The sequence below is a fragment of the Ixodes scapularis genome, unplaced genomic scaffold (assembly GCF_016920785.2).
Source record: "Ixodes scapularis isolate PalLabHiFi unplaced genomic scaffold, ASM1692078v2 PGA_scaffold13__105_contigs__length_92229423, whole genome shotgun sequence".
Lineage (NCBI taxonomy): Eukaryota > Metazoa > Arthropoda > Arachnida > Ixodida > Ixodidae > Ixodes > Ixodes scapularis.
In genome coordinates, this window is record NW_024609839.1 from 89296596 (window position 1) to 89302595 (window position 6000).

Sequence of the window (6000 nt, forward strand, 5' to 3'; positions counted from 1 at the left end):
AATAAACAAAAATAACAAACAAATGTTGCGGACGATAGTTCGCTGAATTAAATGGTATGTGATTTCCTTTTTTGACACCTGCGAACTCAATGTAATCACTTTCCACAAAATGCAAGGAGCATATAAATCAGGTAGCGTCCGCTTTCCGAGGTGCCCGTAAATGTTCTACAGGAATTGCAGCCAGCCAATGGTCCCGATCCCGTTGATCTTTCGGAAACTCTGTCGCACAATGCCACTTTTTTTCGGACGCAGGACATGTGAGCCAGCTCTTCACGCAACATCTTGGGTGTATTCTTTTCGGAGCCGATCATGGAAATTCACCACGGGCACTCGCTACTCATCTCCGACTCCTCAATGTACAAAACAACTCATCTTGGAGTACAGAACAACGAGCGTAACAAACATAACTGCAAAAGAATCGCACGCCGCATGTCGTGTCGTCTGCTACGGAGAGAAGAAAAAACGAAAAAAAAAAAAAAAAACGCACGGTCGGGTGTAGCCACGTGACTTCCGCCACTCGCTCTCTTCTCTCCACTTCTCCGACCTCCGTCGGGTTTCGGTTTCGAGCAGTTGCGTCTTTCGGCTTTATTAAAAAAATACGCTACTCTGTTGCAAAATATTAATTGGGTAGTCCTCCGACACCATAATAAAGCCCCTGGCAAAAAATGAAAAAAAATTTTTGGGGGGTGTCAGTGTCCCTTTAAGAAAGCGGCGACTCCAAGCTTTTGTTGTGCTTTTTGCACACCATCGAGCTTGTGGCTCGCAACTGACGATAAGTAGCCAGATTTCCAACTCGTGACGTTGCGGCGAGGGGAGTCCTGGTCATGACGCCACGAACGGAAACCGTAAGAAGGCGCCACCGAAACATCTAGGTGCTAATAGGAGGTATTCACTGTGCACTATATTTAAGTGCATTTTTTGCAGAGCACACTTCGAACGAGCTCGCACTTAAAAGGCTACTCGGATGGACAATCTTGACGGTGTGGAGCGCACTTCGCAAAAGAACTGCGAGCGCTCGTTATCAGGTAGTGCTCAGCAGTCACGGACTCCTATATTCACTGGCCGCCATATTTGAGTGCGAGGTTCACTGCGCATGCTCGGAGAAAGCTCACGCTTATGGGCTGCCAAGACCGACACTTTGATGGTGTGAAATGCACGTCGGAAAACAACCGTGGAAGCTTGCCACCAGCTCGCACTCAGCCGAACGAATTCAGCCATGGCCGCCGATGAATGCCCCAATTGGCAGCGTTTTCTTCTAGCTGCATCGGCGGCTCGCGTTGACGTCTCATTGGCGCGCCATAATGGTGGCCTTACTGTCGAGCGCATACCTTCTGCAGCGTACTACATTTCACACCTCCAAATTTGTTGTTTTTCTTGGCAAGTGGGAGTACGAATGACCATCAGAATGTAGCGATGTCACGTGCAACCCATGTGTAATGGTGGCATTGCAATTGTTCTTTTGTCTGTGTGTGTGCCCGAGGCTCATCTGTGCTGCCTCTTTGTTGCACGCAACTTCAGTAGAGCTGATGGAGACACTTGGTTCGAAGGAGCAAGCCAGCCTCCGGCAAAGTGGGTTTTTTTCCCTGTATTTATTTATTTATTTATTTCCTTATTTATTTGTAGTATTTACCTTACAGGCTCTCGTGGAGCGTTGCATAAGGGGGGATCATGAACATAATGCACAAATATGTGAGATACAAAAGGCATAAGAAAAGAATGCAGGAAATTGGTGCACAGACACTACTCAGCATGGAAAGTGCGTTGACCAAATACGTACGGTGAATTCATAGATAAATACAGCCGATGACTGAAGGACTTTGGCCGTGTTGACAAGCGGGGCACGGCATGCCCCTCTTCTGGCACCGTGCGCTTTATGGCTGCTTTCTGCAACGGGCATAATATTACTAAAGAAGATTGTAATAAGCTAAAAATGTAGTGGGATGTGAGCCCCGCAAATTAATGACAATTAATAATCGCAATTAATTGTAGAAAGAAAAGTGCATACATTTTTCCGCCGCACACTCCGCGCCTCCCGTCTTTATCCGTAGGATGAAGACATATTTTGTTTTTCGTTCGGCACATGCATGGAAGCCGACGGCAACTGGCAACCTTGAACCGGTGCCACAGTTCAGCCGAAGCAACATTACTCTCGAGCGTAGCCTATACAGTGACTCTGGTAGCGCCATCTTGGGCAGTAAGCTAGGCCCACTTTGCGACAGATCGTCGAAGGTGGAGCCAGTGACACGGCGGCTTAGTGGCTTCATTCTGGCAGCACCAAACTGCTGTTTCTAAGGTGGACGGGTGGTTTGGAAGGGACGAGAGAGCCTGAGGTTGTTCTCGTTTCTGGCGGCCACCGTTTGTAAAACCTCTCCCTTTGCTCACATCTCCGTTTCTTCGATCGAAGCTCCGGTTTGTCCTTCCCGCGGATGAGATCGAAGGTGGTCGCGATAACGGCGGCGAAATCGTTTGATCTCCCGAGAGGTGGGCATCGATGCTGTTACAATAAGTGCCACAATGTAGAGATGTGTCTGTGAGTGTCGTGCAAGCCGTTAACGTTTATGGTTTTCTTTTTTTGTCGTTTCTTGTCTCGAATGTGTGGTGAGAGAAGCGAAAACCGGGACCGAAAGCTTGTGCCGTGTAACACCCCCCAACATGGGAAGTGCGAAGGTTGTGGCACTTTTTTTGTGTGTCCATTCTACATATTTCGGGGGAAGTTGTTTCCAACGGAGGACAATTTTACAGCGATGGAACAGTTTTATTCACTTACGTCGCATCCCTACTTCCATCCATTAGTCACTCTTCCACTTGTCGCCCTCTCTTATATGAGACACGAAGATTACTAGTCAAATCGTTACTTCCAAAGGCTGCTGAACTAAAAAAATATGACAATGCGCTCTTCGTATCTTTCCTCTCGAAATGATTGAATTCTGTGTCAAAGATGTCATCTGCTTTAATTGTGGTATGTCGGACGCTTTAGTAAGTGTGCCATCGTGTATTTAGTTTCCATTTCACACTGAAACGTTTATTTATTTGTGCTCAACTCGTTTTAAAAAATAGACCTGTGAGCCTTTTTCCACCGAAAATTTTTAGAATTTTCTTTTGTATTTTTTAAAGGATCAACATATATTTGAGTGAATAGGTGGAACGTTAGGATTCATTCATCTTAAATGTCGCCGTGGTATGAGACGAGAGATAATCTTGAGAAGCGAAAGTGTGCGGCAGAGCTGGTTAGGCAACGTCCTAATCTAAACCCTAAGCCACGAGAATAATTTTAATATAATTTTTTTACCTCTCGCCACACGTCCAAAGGCACGAAAGAGGAGGAACCATGCGTGAAACACTTTTACCCAAAATGTTTTGCATTCCACTCCTTTCTATATTTTCACCCCTCGAGGACGTAGAGAACTTCTGAGTTATGGAGTAGACGTCTTTAAAGGGGTACTCCACCGATTTTTTGAGCTACTTTAACTAACTATATTTTCTGACTCCCCGGCCTTTACTCTCTCCAATATGCTATATAGAATCGCGAAATTCATAATAGGTATTGTGAAATCGGCAAATGAAAATGATGAAAAAACCAACATTCAAATATACGCGCACTTTTCAGTGCCGTGACGTCAGTGGCAGGCAGGCTTGCCAGTCGAGCAAGCAGCCAAAAAATAGAATATGCCAGTCATTTGTTCCGTGCTGGAGCGCGGGTACTGCAGCGAGCTTCCCAAGCATTCATTTGACACCATGAAACTGCTTTGAATCAGTTTAAAACAAAATCTACAGCCCAAAGAGTGAACCCGTGCCTTCCACTGACGTCACTTTTTCATTGTTGCCAGTAGAAACTTCGAGCTTGAAAAACACGGTGAGGACCAAAACTGTAAATTCAATAACTTTGCAAAAAAACAATATTTTGACCTAATATTTGGGATGCTATTTTCACGATGTTTGTTGGTTAGTTTAGCAAAATTTCAAGCAAATCGGAGACAATGAAAAAACCAGTGGAGTACCCCTTTAAGGCTGCCAATCTCTCCACAGCCATAATTTATTTTCTCTCTCTCCGTTTCTTTGCTCCGTGACTCGACAAACATTTGCTGGCGTACAAAATCCTACCCCAAGGCCGCTGTACAAAATCATTTTCTGGTTGAGCATTGCCTCCCGGTTTCCTTCTCTCCGATCCTCCTCACCCTCTCTCCTGCTCGCCCAAACAGTGCGTTCCTCGGTAAAAAGCAATACACTAAACGTACGCCAACTTTGTACTTTTTTGGAACGAAAAACTACGCTTGAAGTACATTTTCAGTATACTTTCGACATTGGAAGTGTATACACTTTTATTGCGCACATCATATTTTAGCAGCGCGGTCCATCCGTCGACCCAGCCTAACCAAGGTGTGCGTACCGAGAGCGGGTTTAATACACTCTTAGGCAACTAAAAATATGCTCCGAGTGTGCTTTGGAAAGTGTCTCATGGAACTACAAATTCGGTGTATACTTTTGTAGTGACTGACAAGATGAGAATGGTAGGGCGGAGCTTCCTTTGCCCCGCCTCCGGCGCGAGCTTGCCACCTTCGAAGCACGGCGGTAGGCCTGGAGCGCTTGCTGGAGGTCGGACTTTTGAAAGGTACGCCCCGTTGTTCTCATTCCGTCGTTGACTATAGTGTGTATTACTTTTCACTAAGGGGTGTGTGAGGGCCAGTCCCTGCAAGCGGGAGGAAAAGCCTCCTTCATTCTCCAACTCCACTCGGGGTCAGCCAAAAGCGGTTGTCTGCAGCCCGCATCGGCGAGGTTCGAGTCGGGCTCTGCACGCAGCGCTCGACGCCCGGAAGTCGGCCGCCTGTCCGCTTAAACCTTCGTCTGCTTCTAGAAGCGTCGCACTTATTTTTCTACTTCTCGGGCCAGAGTGCGTGGCTCCACACAGTGATCCTTTCGACGTGTGACGTACGCTAAACACACACCCGGTTGTACACCGTCTCCGTGTTTTAGACGAGAATGCAACGCCGACGGGCGGCTTGCACTTCCGTCGATTTGGGGGCGCGAGCCGCAACTAGCGCAGGTATGCCACAGCCATAGTTGTTCACTTTTATTTTTACACTTCCGTAGGATTCGGGGAGTCTACTTCCGTTGTCTCGCAAGAAGCCGCCAGATAGGCTGCGCTTAGAGTATCGACACCCCATTGCCCTATGGACTCATTGGCGTCGCCTCTTTGTTCCCTAGTGCGGAGCTGACGCAGTTGTCGACGCTAGTACCGACTCAAAAATGCGACTTCCTTAGCTCTGGGTATGGTGTTGGGAAGCCCGGGTGATATTGTTTTGCTCTGTTGCCGTCTGTTTTAGCGTTTCTGGAGGACGGCGAAGCGTTTCCAGCGATCTCGGCTAAAGCTCCGGATAACTGGCAGCGGCGGTTTGGAGCAGCAAGATGGCCGACGTGTCACGACTCTGAAGCGTAGCTCATTTCGTGGCTCTAGTCTCACAGTAGCTGTGGTTGAAAGTGGGCCCTGGTCATTAGAACTGTAGCGAGCAAACTCACCGGTAGACGTCGGAATAGAAAATCTTACACGATCGTCGATACTCTCGTAATTTTTCCTGGAATTGATCAGCCTCATTGTCAGTTGTCTTTTCTTTATAGCGAAGATGTTTTTTTTTGTCATCTGGGGTGGTATTTTGAAGTCCATTTCACTCGTGTGAATGTACCGACGTCGTAGAATTGAGAGTGACGGCCACTTAGTTGCGTAATGAGTCATGGTAGGGCTTGATTGGTTCCCACTACCCTTCTCAAGATGATGTGGATGCTGCTGAATGTGAATTTACGTGCTCGTTGATCAAAGCAGTTCCTGTAGAAATTGGTTCTGACATGTGCGCACTTTCTACGTTCACCGTAACTGCAATGCCAACCAAGAGTCACCGAAAATTGAGGTGACCCAAGGTTATCTTGACAACAGTAGACCATACATCGTGGGACATCCAGCACATCGAGTTAGGTACAATTCTTAGGCTGCAACCAATTTGGACGACT